General features: G+C 35.3%; 1 pseudogene; it reads left to right on the top strand.

Annotated features, from left to right (window-relative positions):
• The window catches only part of LOC118057192 (probable plastid-lipid-associated protein 14, chloroplastic), a 30,167-nt pseudogene extending 14,343 nt beyond the window's left edge, over nucleotides 1-15,824 (top strand).
• The last annotated feature ends 5,491 nt before the right edge of the window (nucleotides 15,825-21,315 follow it).

The raw sequence follows: 21,315 nt of genomic DNA, 5'->3' as shown, positions 1-21,315 counted from the left end.
AAACGGCGCGTTTTACCCAAAACGACGCCGTTTCATTAAAAAAAAAAAAAAAGACCAGAACGGTGTCGTTTTGAACGACACTGTTCATCTTCTTCCTTTCCCCCGTTTTAGCAGAACCGAAGGCAAAAATTTCGAAAATTCTCCCGCGTCTCTCTCCTCGCCCCCACCACCGCCGAAAGAGCCGACCAGCCGTTGCGTGATTGAAGGCGCACTAACCATGGTCTCCCACCCGTTCTGCCCCTATAAATATAGAAGAAAACCGAAGAGAAAAAAAGGGAGAGAGGATCGGGAGAGAGAGGAGAAAGAGAGGAGAGAGAGAGAGCGAACCGAACACTTGGAAACAGCCGCAGCGCCGCCGCCCGGAGCCACCGTGCACGAGCCACACCACCGCCAGCGACCACCTCCTCCACGCCAGGTACATTTTCTTCCCCCCATTTTTGTGTCTTCTGCAGGTTTGCCTCCTGCATGCATTCTGCATGCAGGAGGCGGGGGAAGAAAATTAATTCTTCCCCCGCTGGGCCTGGGTCTGCTGGGCCAGCCCGATGCTGGCCCAGCCTTGCAAGTCTGGGCCGGTCTTGGCCCAGACCGTAGGAGTTTTTCGGGCCGAGATCGGCCCGTCTCTTTTTTTAGGCTGAGCCTGGCCCATTCATTTGGGCCGGCCCAGCCCTATAATATATTATATATTATTATAAATTATAATATATATGTGTATATGTTATATATATATATATAAAATATTTATAAAAAAATCTGAAAAATCTAAAAAAAAATGTTGTTACTTTCCTTTCATATATATATATTTTTTAAGGGGGTTTTGTATTTTTTTTTTTTATATTATGGAGGTATAAAATCAGTATTTGAAATATCTGATTTTATTCGAGACACCTGAAATTTTCAAAGATAAATTTTTTTTTTTTTTGCTTTCAAAAAAAATTCTAAAAATTCCTTAAAAATATTATTGATTTTTTTGTACATCTTTTTAAAAATGACTTAATATTAGTTTGTATTTTTTATGCTGTGGAGATACAAATTCAGTATTAAAAATACCCGATTTTCGTCAAAAAAAAAAAATATTTTCTTGCGTGTTGCATACGGCCAATACACTAACATGTTTTGAATGTTCTTTTTTATATATAAAAAAAAATATTGGAAGTTTTTTTGAAAATGTGTTTTCGCATGGATTTCTTAAACACAAATCATTTTCTTGCATTTGTGGATTTTACAAACCTGTTTGTAAAACTCCAAAGGGTATTGGCCAATATTCCAAAAACTATAAAAATCTTTATTTTGGGAGGAGAAAGTTGTGGTTATTGTTCACCGCTAATGTTTGGATGAAGAAATCCTTAAAAGGACGAACATCCAAAATATTATCGGGAGTAATAAATCAACGCACATGTTTGAAAGAAGCTTTGGTTGCGATCGAGAACATTTCAAAAATTATTTTTTTTTTCTCTCCACGGTTTACGAGTCGTGAAAAGTAATTGTTTTTTTAAGAATTGTGAAATTTTCTTCGTTTTTTTTATTCTCTTTTCCTTGCGATTTATGAGTTGACAGGATTAGAAAACACCAACACCATAGACTATAGAGCAAACCAAACACCAAGCAGCTTACCTCAGGTAGGGCGTATTAGGGGTGCTAGTACCTTCCCTTTACGCAACCAGTCCCTTGCCTTAGAATCTCTGAAAGACCAGTTAGGGTTCCTAGTGACCAAATACTAGGTGGCGACTCCAAAAGAACCAAATCATCAGAACACTACGAAAATCGCCAACCGATGTCGTGCCTTCTTTAATTTATAAATTTTTGTGGGGGGTGTGACAGTATGGCGACTCCACTGGGGATGTTAGGACTAAGCTTGATTTGTTTGTTTGTTTATGTTATATGTTATTGGTTTTTGTTTTCTTATGATGTTTTGTTTAAAAGCTTTAGCATATATCTTTACATTCTATCATACATGCCATAGTCATGCATCACTTTATTATTATTATTATGTTTTGGAGGACACACACATGTAACTCTAAGTTTAAGTGGGGGACTAGCAACTTGCCTTATGACTTGAGTCAAGGCTTAAGTTTGTGTAAACCCCAACTCTTTGCTGAGTGTTTAGACTGATAGTGATTGGTACACGTGCCATCCCACTATCTGCTGGACCTCCATATCGCCTTTACGAGGGTGATCACTGGAACAGCAAGAGACCCTCTTTTTAGAGACCTAGTAGTAAACCTACCCTATGTCTCACGTAGAAGAACTAGAACCTATCCTTAGGATGTATGTTCCATAATATCTTTTTGCAAGTCATACATTCATACCCAATGAATAAAGCATTTTTTATCACAATCATGCATTTTTTTTTCTCATACATCTATGCATGCATCGCCAGATCGTGAAACATAGGTCCCACATCCAGAGTCCACCAAACCCGATCCAGATCAAGAATGGAAAACGAAGAAAGAGCTCACTTAGAGTCGCACTACCAGACCGAGTTGGAATCTGTGAAAAATGAAGTTTCTCGATTGACCAATCTGCTTGAGCAACTTTTAAGAGCCAAGAACGGGGAGGGAATGTCTACCCAACCACCTATAAGGAGCACAGTCAGTTCATGTCCCGGGGGTATCTCAGAACTTGGGGGCAGATTCAATGATGGAGCAGCACTTTGCACCTGCCATTCCCATTCAGCCCCCTCAAGCTCACGTCACAGCAGATGGGCCTTCCGATAATAGGTCCACCGGATTTTATGAACGATGATAAGATATCAGCCTTGGAAGAAAGGTTAAGAGCAGTCGAGGGAAATGACTGGTTTGACCCCATGCGAGCGTCTGAAATATGCTTGGTACCGAAACATCACGGTACCAAAAGATTTCAAGATACCGGAGTTTATAAAGTACACTGGGTTGGAATGCCCAAACACTCACCTTCGATCTTATTGCAATAAGATGGCTTGAGGTGATTCATGACGATAAGTTACTGATCTACTTTTCCAAGACAGTCTATCGGGGTCGGCGCTAAGTTGGTACATGAGGCTGGATAATGCCAAGATCAAGAAATGGAAGGATTTTAGTTGAGGCTTTCCTTAAGCAATACAAGTTCAATTTGGAAATTGCTCCAGATCGAACGAGCCTTATGTCAATGGAAAAGAGAAGCCAAGAATCAGTAAGGGCTTATGCGCAAAGATGGAGGGACGAGGCCATGCATGTGCAACCCCTTTGATAGAAACGGAGATGGTGGCTTTGTTCGCCAATACATTCAAGGCACCCTACTATGAGCATTTAATGGGTAGCTCTTCTCAACATTTCTATGATGTTGTACGCATAACGGAAAGAATAGAGCAAGGGATTAAAAGCTGGACGCATAATTGAGCCATTGGAGACAAAAGGTTTTTTCGGAAGAAAATTGAAGGGTCCCGTTAACAACTTCGAAGGTGGGTCCAATGACAAGATAACGGATTCATATAACCCACAAATACCTACCTCCCATGTGGCCCACATAAACTTTAACAAACCTTTTTTTCCCTAATCGAGCAAATGGCCAGTCAAAACACCCAAAACAACCACCAAAGACCAAACCCAAGATACGTTTCAGAACAACTACCGCCATTACCCATGCCTTTGAAGGACATATATGCCAAACTACTGAGCATTGGACAAATAGCTCCTATCCCTACATTACCACTACAGCCACCATTCCCCATCTGGTATAAGCCCGAGTTGACTTGCGAGTACCATGCTGGTATTCCCGGGCATTGCCTTGAAACGTGCTATGGTTTCAAGAACAAGTTGTTGAAGCTCATCAAGATAGGATGGGTGTCATTTGAAGATACACCCAATATCAGTTCAAATCCATCGCCACATGACAAAAGTGATAGGGGATAAAGGGTTGGAAAACCTTGGTCAAGAATCGTCAATAATGAAGAAGGCGAGATCAAAGGAGAAGACAAGGAAACGCAAATGGGGAAGGAAGATGAAGCATTGCCTCGGTTGACTTTCCACACACTAGAAGAAGTTTCAGAACGGGTGGACCCAGGAGCTTCTCGTAGTTTTTCAAAATGTAAAACAACTTTATTTGCCTTAGCATGTTTTTGTCATTTGCTTTTGTCTTTTGCTTTTATTTTCTCTAGTGAGCATTCAGAGCTCATATTGTCAGCCAGATTTTGTGTTTGTCTTTAAGCCTACCTTTTCTTTAAATAAATGATGAGATTATGCACTTTTTAAACAAGGTTTAGTGGTTACAAATAAAGTATCATAAAATGCTACCCTTGAAATACAGCCTCACTTCTGGATAACATAATGAATTGATACATCACCTGTAAATTTTTTTTTTTCAAGACAAAAATAGAGTTTATCAATCCTAAACAATGTGCATTTTTGAAAAAAACACAATTTGTTGTCCTTTCACTCTCTAATGAGTTTTTTGTTGGTGGTTTTGTTTTGAGTCGAAATGAATTTCTTCTCTATATAAAAACCTAGACTAGGATCGCACCCCTACACTGGGGGCAAGACGAGATGTTTTATGAAAAGTTTTACGAAAACCAAGCTAAAGCATTTGACAAAAGCATGACAGAGAGGCAAATACAAGTCATACATTTTGAGAAAAGGACTACTTGAAGAAAGTCAAAGACTTCTTCTCCAAGAATATGATAGGCAACACGAGAGATAAATCCAGCATACGACTTCAAAAGCAAGTTCATGTTAAGAGGGAGTCTCATGAACTAGAAGAAGAGGCTGGGACCTATGTTTCAAAACCAGGTATAAATGCATGCATTGCATCTAATCATAAATCATTGCATATATATTTTTTGGATCGTTACAGGAGGAGATCTTAGCGCATTCCAACAAGATTATAGAGGAAGAAAGAATCATTGAGATGATTCTAGAACAACAAGAAGAGAAGATAATGGTTTTCAAACCCTGCCAGCAGGAAGAACGACATCGATAGCATTCGGTAAAAAGGAATCACCAAATGGGATTCCAAGTTGTTGAGATCGACAGAAGGGATCTCGTATTTCGATGGAGGTCGCCAGAAGGGACCTCATATTTCAGCTTTGAATAAAAGGAATCGTCAGATGGGATTCCAAGTTGTTTGAGATCGCCAGAAGGGGTCTCGTTTTCGATATTCATCAATGGAGGTCGCCAGAAGGGACCTCAACTTTCAGCTTTGGTATAAAAGGAATCGCCAGATGGGATTCCAAGTTGTTTGGCTAAAGGAGATCGCCAGAAGGGATCTCATATTTCGATGAAGGTCGCCAGAAGGGACCTCATATTTCAGCTTTGAATAAAAGGAATCGTCAGATGGGATTCCAAGTTGTTTGAGATCGCCAGAAGGGGTCTCGTTTTCGATATTCATCAATGGAGGTCGCCAGAAGGGACCTCAAATTTCAGCTTTGGTATAAAAGGAATCGCCAGATAGGATTCCAAGTTGTTTGGCTAAAGGAGATCGCCAGAAGGGATCTCGTATTTCGATGGAGGTCGCCAGAAGGGACCTCATATTTAAGGAATCGCCAGATGGGATTCCAAGTTATTTGAGATCGCCAGAAGGGATCTCGTACTTCGACATTCATCAAGGAAGGTCGCCATAAGGGACCTCATATTGAAACCATTTCTTAGAAAAAGCATGGAGTTTACTAAGAATTCTTCCCCCTGGGTAGGTCACCCATACAATGAGACCATCATTTTTCTTGGGTTCGTCACCCATACAATGAGACCATCATTTTTCTCGGGTAGGTCACCCATACAATGAGACCATCACTTTTCTTGGGTTCGTCACCCATACAATGAGACCATCATTTTTCTTGGGTTCGTCACCCATACAATGAGACCATCATTTTTCTCGGGTAGGTCACCCATACAATGAGACCATCACTTTTCTTGGGTTCGTCACCCATACAATGAGACCATCACTTTTCTTGGGTTCGTCACCCATACAATGAGACCATCATTTTTCTGGGTAGGTCACCCATACAATGAGACCATCATTTTTCTTGGGAAGGTCACCCATATAATGAGACCATCATTTTTCTGGGTAGGTCACCCATACAATGAGACCATCATTTTTTCTTGGGAAGGTCACCCATACAATGAGACCATCATTTTTCTTGGGTAGGTCACCCATACAATGAGACCATCGTTTTTCTTGGGTAGGTCACCCATACAATGAGACCCTTCTCCATTTTTTTTATATGGGTAGGTCACCCATAAGAATGAGGCCATTCTTCCCCCTGGGTAGGTCACCCAAAGAATGAGACCACTCTTTCCCTTTCCACTCGGGCAGGTCACCCATCATAATGAGACCATACACATATTTTTTTGTAAAGGAATCGCCGGTTGGGATTCCAGGTTAAAGGAGATCACCAGATGGGATCTCGGATGGATTTCCATGTAAGAATTCAGAGGATCGCTGGATAAGGATCTCGAGATGACTAAGTTTTGATCATAGTTTTTGGGCTAAGGAGGATTGTTATAAAGGACAAAGTTTCAGATCAATCAAGCTTTGACCGGATCAGTTTCGGGAGTTCCGTTTCGGGTTTATCTTTATAACACTTACTGCGCAAAATCCATGCTCCGTAAGTATTATAAAGAGGGGGCATCTGTTGTAACCCATTTTTGGGTCCCCATGAAAAATAAAATAAATAGCCAAAAGAGGCTAGAAAAATAACGGAAGGCAGAAGCACTCAGAAAATGGTTAGAAAACTGGTCAAGGAGTATAAAGATACAAAGATTGGATTTTTGACAGTATTTTCTTGAAGGATGAGAGCCCTATTGAGAAGGAAATTTTGAATTTTGAGGAGAAGCCCAAATTTGGATGTTTATGGACTTAATTGGATTTTATTTGAATTTATAAAGGATTTGATTGCAAGAAAAAATTGATTTTTAAGTCAATTTGGGCTTTAATTAGAAGAAATTAAAGTTCTGGGGCCAAATTATGATTTTTAGGAATTTATTAAGTCAAATCAGGGGCTTAATTGCATAAATATTGAAGTTTAAGGGCCAATTAGGGACTTAATTAAGAAAATCCGAAACCAGGGACCAATTTGGAGAAGGCGCAAAGATAGAGGGGTCTGTTTGGAATTGTTTCAGGGGCTTAATTGAAGAAATTGGAAGTTTATTGATCAATTAGGGGCTCAATTGCATAAATCAGAGGCCAAGGACCAAAATGAAAAAGGCGGCCAACAAGAGGGGCGGGGACCGAATTTGAGGGACTGATTTGAAGTTTAGCCATTTAAATGAAACGGCGCGTTTTACCCAAAACGACGCCGTTTCATTAAAAAAAAAAAAGACCAGAACGGTGTCGTTTTGAACGACACTGTTCATCTTCTTCCTTTCCCCCGTTTTAGCAGAACCGAAGGCAAAAATTTCGAAAATTCTCCCGCGTCTCTCTCCTCGCCCCCACCACCGCCGAAAGAGCCGACCAGCCGTTGCGTGATTGAAGGCGCACTAACCATGGTCTCCCACCCGTTCTGCCCCTATAAATATAGAAGAAAACCGAAGAGAAAAAAAGGGAGAGAGGATCGGGAGAGAGAGGAGAAAGAGAGGAGAGAGAGAGAGAGCGAACCGAACACTTGGAAACAGCCGCAGCGCCGCCGCCCGGAGCCACCGTGCACGAGCCACACCACCGCCAGCGACCACCTCCTCCACGCCAGGTACATTTTCTTCCCCCCATTTTTGTGTCTTCTGCAGGTTTGCCTCCTGCATGCATTCTGCATGCAGGAGGCGGGGGAAGAAAATTAATTCTTCCCCCGCTGGGCCTGGGTCTGCTGGGCCAGCCCGATGCTGGCCCAGCCTTGCAAGTCTGGGCCGGTCTTGGCCCAGACCGTAGGAGTTTTTCGGGCCGAGATCGGCCCACGTTTGTTTCTCGGGCCGAGATCGGCCCAATGTCATTCGGGCCGAGATCGGCCCAATGTCATTCGGGCCGAGATCGGCCCGTCTCTTTTTTTAGGCTGAGCCTGGCCCATTCATTTGGGCCGGCCCAGCCCTATAATATATTATATATTATTATAAATTATAATATATATGTGTATATGTTATATATATATATATAAAATATTTATAAAAAAATCTGAAAAATCTAAAAAAAAATGTTGTTACTTTCCTTTCATATATATATATATTTTAAGGGGGTTTTGTATTTTTTTTTTATATTATGGAGGTATAAAATCAGTATTTGAAAATATCTGATTTTAGTCGAGACACCTGAAATTTTCAAAGATAAATTTTTTTTTTTTTTGCTTTCAAAAAAAATTCTAAAAATTCCTTAAAAATATTATTGATTTTTTGTACATCTTTTTAAAAATGACTTAATATTAGTTTGTATTTTTATGCTGTGGAGATACAAATTCAGTATTAAAAATACCCGATTTCGTCAAAAAAAAAAAAAATATTTTCTTGCGTGTTGCATACGGCCAATACACTAACATGTTTTGAATGTTCTTTTTATATATAAAAAAAAATATTGGAAGTTTTTTTGAAAATGTGTTTTCGCATGGATTTCTTAAACACAAATCATTTTCTTGCATTTGTGGATTTTACAACCTGTTTGTAAAACTCCAAAGGGTATTGGCCAATATTCCAAAAAACTATAAAAATCTTATTTTGGGAGGAGAAGTTGTGGTTATTGTTCACCGCTAATGTTTGGATGAAGAAATCCTTAAAAGGACGAACATCCAAAATATTATCGGGAGTAATAAATCAACGCACATGTTTGAAAGAAGCTTTGGTTGCGATCGAGAACATTTCAAAAATTATTTTTTTTTTCTCACCACGGTTTACGAGTCGTGAAAAGTAATTGTTTTTTTAAGAATTGTGAAATTTTCTTCGTTTTTTTTATTCTCTTTTCCTTGCGATTTATGAGTTGACAGGATTAGAAAACACCAACACCATAGACTATAGAGCAAACCAAACACCAAGCAGCTTACCTCAGGTAGGGCGTATTAGGGGTGCTAGTACCTTCCCTTTACGCAACCAGTCCCTTGCCTTAGAATCTCTGAAAGACCAGTTAGGGTTCCTAGTGACCAAATACTAGGTGGCGACTCCAAAAGAACCAAATCATCAGAACACTACGAAAATCGCCAACCGATGTCGTGCCTTCTTTAATTTATAAATTTTTGTGGGGGGTGTGACAAAAAATATTAAATTATTTTTAATAATTATTTTAAGGGTCATTCATTAGTCGAATCCTAAATGTATTGATTGAAATTAAAAAAAAAAAATATCCACAAGATTAGTCATTATTTTAAGAACAATTTTTTTTGTTCATTTTTTTTTCAATGTACAAGATATTTGCATGTGATATTTCAAGAACATCAATAAAATCCTTTCTAGGTATTGAAATTATAAGAATAATAAATAATAAATTGTAACCCAATTTTGCTGCTTTAACTTCATAAGTTACAAAAGCATGTCAATTTATTTTTAAAATATTAAATTATATAAAAGTAAATTAAAACCAAAGCAATTTAATTAAACAATGAGTAAATTATTTACTTCAATTATGGACCACACAAGTAAAATATTCACCTAAACTGTGGAACACATAAAATTCTTCTTACCACTGTGACTGCACCAACCTCCTTTCAAAAACCACACCGTCCTTCTCCTCCTCTCTTGCATTTCTTCACTTTACTCCTCCTTCCATGGCTTTCATTTTCATCACCCTAAAATTCTCTCTCTCAAATCCCCCTCTTTCTCTCCTCCCCCTCTCTCACCTACCTTGTCTACATCCCCAACAAAATCCCAAACCCCAATTAGCGTTGCTGGTGCTCCCCTCTTCCTCTTCCTCCCGCCCTGTCTACGTCTCCAACAAAATCCCAGACCCAAATTAGTGTTGCTGATGCTAGCGGTGCTAAGGTTGAAACTTGAGAATGTGAGGTTTGGGCAAAAAGCAAAGCAGAGACTGTGAGTCAATAAATTTTATAAATTTTGTAAAATTTGAAAACTCGGTCCGAGTTGACTGAGTTTGATCGATTTAAACCGAATTTAACTAAGTTTGCTGAATTTCAAGTTTTTAACTCGAGTTTACACGTTATATATAAGTTGACTCGTAAAATCTTATGATTTTACGAGTCAACTCGTGAGTTTAACAACATTGAACACATTACTAATTTTTTAACAATTTAATTATAATTGTTTTTTAAATAATTTTTTATATTAAAATATATATTAATAATATTTTTTTATTTTTTAAAAAATTATTTTTTATATTAATAATCTTGATTTATGGAAAATGAACAGATATCTGACATCTTGTTTCTTTTAGAAAAAAATATCTTGTTTAAGGAGTCACCACCTAGTATTATGGTCACGAGGAACCCTAACTAGTCAACAGAGATTCTATGGTAAGGGACTGGTTACATAAAAGGGAAGATATTATCACTCCTTAAACGTGCTGCCTAAAGCAGACTGCATTGCTGGTTTTGTCTTAAATCGCTAAATATTTATTGGTTTATGCTCTCATGGTTTACTTGCGATATTCCTAACTATGACACTAGTGAATATTCGACTATGAATAATTATAACTCTAGCGTTGGTAAATATTACATAACTATAAAATAAATTTAGATCAATATTTTTTATTCCTAACTCTAACGCTAGTGAATAAACAAATAAAATAAATTCATTTTATTACGCATTCACATATTCTTTATTTTTTATGTGGTTTAAATAAAAAAACAACAACAATAAAAAACAATTAAATCAGTATTTTTATTCCCGACTCTAGCGTCAGTGAATTAACCAATAAAATAAATTTTTTTTTTTTTTCATGCATGCACATATTTTTAATTTTTCTTGCTAAATAAAATAAAATATAACGAATAAAAATAATATAAATTTAAACCAGTATTTTATTATCGACTCTAGTGTCGGTGAATAAACCAATAAATTTACATTATTTTTATTCATACATACACATACTTTTTCTATTTTTTTCTATTTTTTAGTATTTATTATTTTTTATTATTAATGTTTTTGGGGTTGGGCCCAGCTAAGCCCACATGAGCTGGGCTAGACCTAGCCAGCCCAAGCTAGTGACCCGGCTGGGCCACAACACGCATGAACTAGCTTCATGAGTGCATGGCGTTGTGCGAAGGTAATTAATTACCTTCGCACAGTGCTAAATGCACAGAAATCTTTCGAAACAAAAGTGAAGAAACAGAGAAAGCTTGCCTTGCAGCAAGTTGCTTCGCCGGAGTGTTAGTGTCTTGGGCGAAGATCGGTGATGGTGTCCATTGATAGGAAACTGGAATTCCTCCTTCTAACTCTTCCTTCTTGCCCTCTGTTTCTTCTGCTCTCATTTGAAAAATTGTCCAGTGCTCTGTTTTTTCAAACTCTCTCTACTCTCTCGATCTATTTCTGCCTTCGTTCTTTAGACCAGTACTTGTGAGGGGAAGCTCGTTTTTGGTATGGGGTTCTAAAAAACACTTAAAAATTTAGTTAGTATCTTTGTGTTTCTCTTTTCCGGTTTCTTTCGTCCCTCTCTTTCTAACCAACCTCTGTTTTTTCGATGCTCATTTGCTTATATAGAACCCGACAGGTTGGTAACGGCGGTATGCTGAGGGTCAACCACCATTAAGGCGCCTATAACTGAAACCAACAGACGATTACTGTGGCAACATCTCTCAGCCTTTACAGTAGAAAACAGTCGTTGGCTTAAAGAAGAAGATGAACAAAGTCCTTTCAAACCGACGCCGTTTGGGATATGAGGTGGCCATTTGTGTTTTGACCTATGAAGTTTCAAAAATTTTATAATTAAGACCCTGGTTTAAACTGTAATTTCCCCTACATTTTGATGCCTTTTACAAGTTAGTCCTTGGACTTAAATCTGTTGCAATAGTGCCCCAATTAACCCCAAACTTTGTTATTTCTTCAATTAAGTCCCTGTTTTAATTTAATTAAATCCAAGTCAAGTCTAAAACTTATCAATTCTCCAATTAAGCCCTTGATTTGATTAATTAAATTAATTCCAAGCTCAATTAAGTCTCAAAACTTATCAATTCTCCAATTAAACCCTTGATTGAATGAATTAAATTTAATTTCAAACTTAATTAAGTCTTAAAACTTATCAATTCTTCAATTAAACCCTTGACTTGATTAATTAAACTATTCCAAAAATTTAATTAAATCTTTAAACTTCCAATCATGTTGCCCTGAACCCAAATTTTAATTCATTCTTCATTTATTTCATTTTTACTTGTGTTTTCATCGTTATTATTTTTTTTAATTTTTTATCATTTTTAATAAATAAAATTAAAATAAAAGGGGTTAAAAATTAGGTTATGACACACTTGACTGGATTTAAGATCAAAGAGGTAAGAAAATCCAAATAACTAGCTAGAACAAAGCTTTTGGGTTGTTTGCTTCCCCTTGCCCATAAAATTTTCAATTTAGGGTTTTCTTAGGAGAGAGAGAGATTAAGTTTGGAGAGAGATTTGCAGCGTTTGTATATATGAGGAAAAATTTATATTTTCATTTAAATTTAAAACTACGAATTACAAATTTCTCAACTGAATTCGTTAGACATTCCGGGTTTAACAACCTTGAGGATAACAGTCTATAATAATATAATTATCTTCTTAGCTCCAAAACAAAAACGTGGCAAACAACGAAAAGTAACGTGGCGGAGAAAGGAGCGTGCACCGTACGCAAAACACTAAAAAAATAACAGGAGGTGAAATGTAGGAGATATTCGGAAAGACAGAAGTTGACAAGAGCCAAGCCCAGGGCTCCGGATTCCTTCACGCATCTCTCACTCTCTTCTCACTCTCACACTTTCCTCTCCTTCCTTCTGCTAACTAACTCCTCTATGAATCAAAAAATATTCTTAGAGCTGTAACGGATTGATCGATTGTTCTTAGCACTGATAATTATTGCATGGATAACTGAATTGGGGTTTGTTTTAGGCGGATGAGGTGGTTTTCGAAGCAATAGTGAACGATTCTACTAGGTTAGCTTTCTTTCCTTATTTGATTTTGTGATATCGTGTGATTATTGGAGGTAATGAGTATAATGTGGAATTGCAGCCCTTTGCATAACATTAAAGTCGTGCTTAGGAAACTTGTCAGTACTCAAGCAAAACGTAGAGGAATGCGAGCAATAGAGGTTCGGGGCTTTGTTTTGGATTTTTCTTTATGTTGTATTTGAGGTTTTGAATATTGGTGTAACCTTGGTGTTGTTAAAGTGTTTTTAGGTATTGAAGAAGCAAGTTTATGGTTATATTTCTTCACCTACTAGTGGCTGTGGTTCGTTTACTTTGGTACATGGGGTATGTTCTGTTTCTGTGTAAGATTTTTATATTGCGTATGCATTAAATGTTTCGTTGTGTGAAGCCATTTAGTTGTTTATGCTAGGCAGGTTAGTCTTTCTGAAAGACCCCTGTTGGAGATTTTCTGTTTATTGGACGGGCCTTCATTTCTCTGCATGTTGCGCAGTTCTTCTCATATTTCAATTTTTCCATTTGTGAGTTTAGGGATGTGAAAGTTTATCTCTTCATTTTTATTTTATGGCAGTATCATGGTAGTTTTTCTTTGAGACATTGGCTTCAACAATCAGATTGGCTTCCTACCTTGGAAGCCAATCTTGCATTGGATGAGGAATCTGTCAGGAGGGTGACACCGTTGGAGGACCTGCGGTCTCTCGGCAGTTGCAAATAACTCGCATATTGATGAGGGATCTCTTGATTGGGGTATGTATATCTTAACTGTATTCATGCATTATCTGTGCATAAATATGCTCACTTAAGGTGAACTACTTGCAGAGTCATGGACTTGCGCATACAGAGTTGAGGCTGGAGAATGTGCATATAAGCCCAGTGGTTAGGCATATTAAAGTAAATGCAAGCTTTCCCCCTTTTTATGCTGTTTTTGTAATTTAGATTCTCTGAATGTAGGATGAAATTTGATATATATAGAATAAGGACAGAAATTATTTAAGGAGAAGGGCGTTTGAGGAAAACTCTTGTTGATTTGTGCTGTCTGATATAACAACACTTGATGCACAACAACTTAAGTTGATCTATTGAAGTCAAATTTTATTTCTTGTATTCTGCTTTGAAAGTTTGGTACCTCTTCAACAGCATTGTATAACGGGAAATTTTGGTGGTTCTAGACTTATGGTTGAGGAAAGGTTTATAAGCACAAATATTGAGGAACGAAACAAGACATGAATAAATCAGCACCATTGAATTAGTGCACTTCCCACATATGGGTATACCTATCCACTGTTTTCTGCTCCATAACTTCTGCTATAAAGCACTATTTCAATTATTAAGTTGTGTAACCTGTGGTTTCTTTCTTCCATTGATGGCTTACTTTGTGAAACTTCTGAAATTCCAACTTTTCAGGTAGGGACACTAGGGAATGCTGCTGACTTTTACGAGGATGGTCCAAATAGTAGCACACTGGACAATAACATGGACAGACGGCAGATGATGATTGCATTTGACATGAGGTATGAATAGATAGATAGACGTAAAAGTGTATCCAGCTAGTGCTGCTAGCAGAGCTGCTGATGTACTGAATTCTGTTTCATCCATGTTGAAAAGATGTGTAGGATTTATGATGGCAAAAATGGTGGTGCGGGAACTCATGGATCCATTAATTTTCATGAAGTTCAAATCATTCCTTGTGAAGGTACAACATGCTAGTCCCCCCGTCCTTCTTTTTTTTCCCCTGTAAAGCTTTTGGATTAATCAATCCAGAACCTGGTGGAATTTTTGTTGACTTGCATTACGTCTCTGGACAAGCTCAAGTTTCTCTTCATTAATTTCTACCAGTTTCTTGAAGACTGGAATACATTGGCAGTCACTTTATTTTCTCAATATGAAAAAAAAAATCCTATAGTATCATCATGCATTACTCATCATCTGCTGGTACTGATCCTAATTAGGAAGTTGTACTGGCATATTGAGTGTTAACGGTGTTACCAAATTTCTCTTTTACAGATGAGTGCCGGGAAATGATCTTTCGTGCTTGTGTGAATTTTTATTGCAAATCCTCCGTAGGAATTCTCCATCTGGAAATGTTTGACTCCAAGGAAGTTGTACGAATGCAAATTACCATAATTTAAGCCACACCTTTCACAATATCTATAAATATTGTTTTTTATAAGTAAAGGCCACATGAATTATTAGGATGTTTAAGTTCATTTTGTTTCTTCTAGATACTCGATAGGAACTGGGGTGCCGGTTGGAACCTTTTATCCTTGTTATTGGCAACCAAACCTTCCAAAAGAATAAGGTATTCATCAGTTCACCTCTTATTAGACAAATGTAAAGACAACACGAGGTTAACCATATTGAATAGAATCTGAATTAAGTTGAGAGAGATGAGGCATCTATGATGACTATTTTGATTTGCTTTGCAGTTTTTTGGATGCCCTCAGGCATCCATTTCTGCATTGACCAAGATGGCAGGTGGCGCCATCCATGGATATCATGAGATGGGGTCTTCTCCTCGACTGCAGTTTGATTTACAGAGGAATACATTTATAAGCAGCCCCAGGTGTGTCTACAGCTAGCATTTCTAAGTTCTCTATTGTCACTCAGATGGATTCATCGGTTGTTCTTTCAAGCCTGTGCCTTGAGTGATTAGCTGGAAATTTTGACAGTTTCATGTTCTGAGCATGGAGTAGCGCAACCATGCATCCTGATCATTTATCAGGGGCCTTGTGAACCTAGAAAGTACCCTGTTTTTTTAGGGAAGCACAAGTATGAGATGGAACAATTAGTGTTACTAATTAATTTCCTGTTACTTGAAAGATATCTTAGTGTGCTTCTATTCCTATTCGTACTACTAAATGTTTGCAATTTGCATATAAATTCATTATATATCTGGTGTTTAGTAATTATCCGCATTTCCTTTTCCAAATGCAGTGCGGCCTGATATCCAAGTGGCTAGTCAAATGTTGCAATGTCATAAAGCTTTATTTGAAAAATGTTTCTACCTTTAATTTGGCTAAACCTTCATAAGAAGACAGCCAGAGGAAGTGAAGATGATACCAAACAGACTATAAAACCATCAGCAGGGGAACAGCTGAATTCTGCTTTGGGACCCACGAACCATTCCGACCTAAAATGATGATATGGCTATTACCAGTCGAACGCACACCTCTAAGATTTATTGCTTATGTCAATCCAATTATATCCTAAATGTCATGCAGTCTTTATTTCACTTGTGGTAATTGCTTTCTTAGTCATGATTATAGCCGTTGAACTCTACCAAGCTTTGTTGATTGATTCGGAAAATCCAAGACATAGATTAGGGCTGGGTTTTTTTCGAAGCTATTGTTACGGACAAATCATTTCAATGTGGTTGGAATTTTAGTGACCTGTTCGAACTAATGGGATCAATAAAAAAAAAAATAATAATAATAATAATAAAAAGCAATATTATTTTAATAGAAAAATTGACTCCAGGGGTGACCCGGTTACCCATATATTGGATATTCTCTGGATTTTGTTTAATTAAGATCATTATAATTGTCGAGATTCGCCTCCAATTTTTTTATGAAAAACCAACAGCATCTCCTCAACACCCAGATATCAAGTATCAAATTATCGCAAGGAGAATCATAAAACTATTTTTGTAAGAACATTAATGCCATAAAATATATGCATGCGGTAGGGCCCGAGGGTGGATTTGGTCTTCTTCCTTTTGTTTTGGAGGCGCCCACCATTCTCACCATCACCTTGACCATAGCGCCACTATTATTTGCTAGCTTATTAATTAGGTAAATGGACTAGATCCGTGCACGGCCAAATGGAGCACCAGAGATCTTGATTGCCTTTTCAGCTCGAACTTTGTAAGAGATTGCTGCAGTAGCTCTGTTCTTACGTTTAATAAACCTGACCTTGTCACCAACTTGCAGGTTCTTGCTCTTAACGAATGCAACCCAACCTCTTGTGAGGACTGGCTTCGGGTACTGTCCTGTCTTGCGGATGGAGCATTGAAAGGGCCAAGCTTCGCCTTTCTCGTCTGTAGCTTCAAAGGTGACGGTATGGCTGCCTAGTTTGAAAGGTGGAAGTGACCTGAGAAACCTGATCGGAACTGACAACCTCTTCTTAGTATCAGTCTCTCTGAGGATCTTCGAGAACTTTGCCATTTTCTAGGACAAGCAAAAGCAAAACAAATGAAATGGGTTTCTTCTGTGCTTGTGGGAGCTTTCCTTTTACTTATTTATAGGGGTCGAATAATATATCCCTAAAGGGAATATTGGCTTTTCTTTCATTGTCTTGTCTTTACATATTCGAGATCGCGCGATGTGGTGTGGTGATCGCGCGATCTCAAAGTCACATCGTTCGATTCCCACATCGTGCGATCTCCAAACCACATCGCGCGATCTCCAACATGTAAAGGCAACGGCTTGGACTCTGAATTCATGTCTCGCCATTATATTAAAAAAAATACTAATAAAAGATAGAATTTTAACCAAAAATCGATTACTCAATTTATTGGAATTAATTTTTTCCCGGCAGTGTCTTTAAGCAATTAAGTGTGTATCTGATTTTACCGTAGTTTTTTTATTTTAATTTTTTAAAATATAATAATTGTAGTTTCTTAAAAAAAATATATGTTTAATTAAAATTATTGTTCGTTAAATTTTTACTTATAAAAAATAAATAAAAACATATTATTTTAACTTCTATAAAATTAAAATTTAAAACGCATAAAAATATTTAACAAACTAGATAATTTTTTGTTATCTATAATAGAGAGAAAAAAACATAAATTATCATAATACTTTTTCTAAATTTTGGTCTCCTTAACATCCTTCATATTTTATCTCCGTTTTCGGAGACATGAAAAGAACGACCTTGGATTCTTTGCGCCGTCCAACTATCATTGTTATCAAGCATATTTGGAGGATTAAAGACGAATTATAAATAATTAGTGACTAAATAAAACCATTTAGCTTTCGAACGCATATTATCTATAACTAGTACATAGTTTAATGACAAAAAACTTAGATTAATTGACATATATATATATAATACTTTATAAATATAATATTTATCTCATTCTCATACACTCACGCACATTCATGTCTTCACATGTTGAACTCTAATTCTCCTTTGACCGTTCTAGAAGCTTTGATTTGATTTTCTTCCGTCAACAAAACATGGAATATCTCTTGGAAAAACATCGCACGACACAGCTGAAAAAGAACCCCACATCGCGCGATTCCCATGCATCTTAGTGAAGCCCCTGCATCCGAGTCAACTCACACTTGTTGACCATCAAATGCTATTTATTTAATAACTTAAAATTTTTAAATTAAAATAATTTTTTTAATATGATATCATAGTCTTATTAATCAAGTAGATAAGATCAACCCAATAGCTTAAACTATTCGGTAAAGTTTCAAAATATGATTTATATTATTTTCTAACACATCATTTCAAAGTGAAAGCTTTTTTAGATTTGAAACTTTCACGGATCCACATTACTCTATTTTTTTATTTTTATCAAATAAATAGAGATGGTGAAATTTAAACTTGTGACTATTTAGTTATTAAAGCTTAGATACCATGTTAAAAAATCATCTCAACCCAATAGCTTAACTGTTAAATAAGATTTAAGATATAATTTATATTATTTTCTAACATATTCCATATATCTTAAATAAAAAAAATTATCAAAAAAATATAATGAAAAGAGAGGCTAGAGTCACCTCAAAACCCCTATTACATAAAATGAATTGATTTTACAAAGTTACATGACGCAGTATTTAGAAAAATATATGAGATAAGGGTTTCTTAAGTTTTAAATTATATCCCTAAACTCTCTCTATTTATAAACTTTGATTGTATAAATTATGAATGTCTATAATATGAAATCTAATAATTTATTCTGAAAAAATAATGAAAACCGGCCAAGTTAATAAAACATAAATCAAATAAAATTTTGAAGTTTAGTAAAAATTGAATAAGAAAAAAAATAAAAATATATATATTTTAAATCTAATTTAAATATAAAAATGATCTCATTTTGATAATAGTAAATTGTTTCATTATAGAACTGGACATGTAGAATTTATTGACAAAGTTTTAATTTGATGGATGTATTTGGGATCATGATAGATATTGCAATTTAAGGTGTATTTCTATTTTTAGAAATACATTAAAAATATATATATATTTTTTTAAAAAAATTATTTTAAAAAATCAGATGTCAAAACCATCTAAATATATATAAATTTTTTTTTTTATTTTTTTTTATCAAACAGTGTCTTAACTATACTGTCGATCTCCCCTTAATAATTCAATTAAAAACGATTTTCGTACACACTTAAAAACGATTTTCGTACACACTAAAGTCTCTGATCTATTCTCTCATCGGCATATTTATTTTCTTTGTTTTCGCACGATAGATAAAAAAGACAACATGAAAGAGAATACACATCGTGCGAAATCACACGATAAGGCCCTGTACGAGACATGTCATGTATCTTAGGTTTCTGTGTTTTATCTTTTTATGTTTATAACTGTGTTAAGATATAGTTTAAAAAGGGTGCCGTGGACATATCTTATAACAGGCTGCAATTTCTTCGGGCATCTATCATGTGATTTATTCTAGCAATGCAATTTAAAATTTTACTTTAACCATGTTTTGAATTATAGATTTTTTTAAAAAAATTAAATCATTCTAGCAATGCAATTTAAATTTAAAAGTGTTTTCCCTTTAGTTGTGTTTGTTTTCCTGAAAGTGGTTTCCGGAAAATCATTTTCTAAACTTTCTTGTGTTTGTTTGTCAGTAGAAAAGTTGGTCAATGGAAAACACTTTCCAGTAAAAGAAAAATTTAGCTTGGTTTTCAGGAAAGTGTTTTTCCTTAAAAATTTGAGGGGAAAACACTTTCCGGAAGTTGTGAAAAAATTTAGAAATGTCATTATTTGCTAATTATATCAAATTTGATCCTCAAACTTTTGATTGTTGTATATATATATATATATATTTTGTTTTGAATATTTATTTTTTAATTTCATCTCTTAAAATTTACTTTTCAATATTTGTTTTTGAATATAAAATTGCTATATCAAAACAAAATTTATTTATTTATCAGTATAATTACATTTACTTTTCAAATAACTTTTTATATTAAAATATATGTTAATAATATTTTTTTAAATTTATTTTTGACATCAACACATCAAAATAATTTTAAAACACTAAAAAACATATTAATTTAAAAATAAAAAAAAGATAAAAAAAATTTAATTTTTTTTTAAATACTTTTAAAACATAAAAACAGATGAACATAAACTCCATGAAATCTATTATAAAATGTTTTTTTTTAGCTATTAAGTTGGATGTCCGGTTAGCTTATTATAAATAAAAATTTGTTTAAAATTTAATTTTTTAGAAAAATAGATTGTTTTATTGTGATAATATCAAAAATAATTTTTTAAAAATAAAAAATATTATTTTAATGTATTTTTAAATAAAAAAATATTTTTAAAAAATAACTTCCATATTATAAATTATTTTAATAAATATGTTAAAATTATATTTATCTAGTAGCTTTGTATTATAACTCCACAAATAAGAAGTTTATTGGGTTTTGGAAACCCATGCTCTACCTAACAGCAAGAGCTCTCATTAATAAAATAAACTCTTTTTTTTTTTTGTCATTTGCTGATCGAAATTAAAACCTTTCCGTGTCGAAGGGAAACTCGACTCACCAACAAAACGCGATAACCAATACAAACAAGCCACGTCACCTGTTTTGCAGAAAGAAAAGACGTGACATCTATGTTTTTTTCCAAACTCGAAGTATAAATTTGGAATCAACATGCGAGTCGCAAGAGTTTGAGAATTATTAAAAATCTAAAATGAAAGTGAAAAAGGAGGCAGACAAAAAGGTAACTTTCAACCTTAAAAAAAGATGATGTGACATCTATTTTTTTTAGTTTAAAGTATAATTATTAAAAATGGCTAGAGCCAGCTCGGCCTTTAAGAATCTTTATATCCCAATTCTGTATTTCTATCATTGACGAGGTATTTACATTTTCGACAAGAATACATGTATTTTTTTTTTTTCTATGGATAAGGGATACCAATTGATGAACTAATGCATTCAGAAATAACATACAAAATCTTTAAAAGAAATATAAAAAAAACTCTAATTTATAATTTTATCATTGTATCATTGTATATTTTTTTTTGCTTTTAAAAGAGGTTAAACTCCTTAAATAAACCTAAAAAAACTTAAATAAACTATGAAACTGGAAAATAAAAAAAAAGCAATAAAAATCATAAAAAAATTAGAAAAAATAAAATTATAAAGTATAATATTTATTTACCTAAACTTAAAAATAAAAATAATTAGAAAAAAAATA

Source organism: Populus alba, chromosome 15 (assembly GCF_005239225.2).
Source record: "Populus alba chromosome 15, ASM523922v2, whole genome shotgun sequence".
In the NCBI taxonomy this organism is placed as follows: Eukaryota; Viridiplantae; Streptophyta; class Magnoliopsida; order Malpighiales; family Salicaceae; genus Populus; species Populus alba.
The sequence above is the reverse complement of the archived record's forward strand: the minus strand, read 5'-3'. Positions and strand labels throughout refer to the sequence as shown.